This window comes from Osmerus eperlanus, chromosome 4 (assembly GCF_963692335.1).
Source record: "Osmerus eperlanus chromosome 4, fOsmEpe2.1, whole genome shotgun sequence".
NCBI classification, from domain to species: Eukaryota; Metazoa; Chordata; class Actinopteri; order Osmeriformes; family Osmeridae; genus Osmerus; species Osmerus eperlanus.
In genome coordinates this window covers 276450-276779 of record NC_085021.1, presented here as the reverse complement: position 1 = coordinate 276779, position 330 = coordinate 276450, and positions in this window count along the sequence as shown.

Sequence of the window (330 nt, the reverse complement as noted above, 5' to 3'; positions counted from 1 at the left end):
GAATTGGGGATCATCAATCCTGGGAAAATAACCACACACACCGCTGCCCCCCGTGCCAACTTGAATTTAGAAACCGTCCCCAGCAGCGAAATCCCACGTTCGGGCGCAAAACTGCACGTTTGGAGCCACATTTTGTCTGAAGCTGGAAACCTGCATTCAAAGCTGGGAAAAGGTGCTCATTGACAGGCATCTCCACTTCGGGACCTCGTAGCACCTTCACCCGGGTGGCGTTGGAAAGGTCTGGGCGAGGGGCACACGGGGAGGTCAGGCTCGCCACGCGCACGCGCTTCCCGCGAAACGGGAGCCCAAACAAAACTTTAAACGGACCCA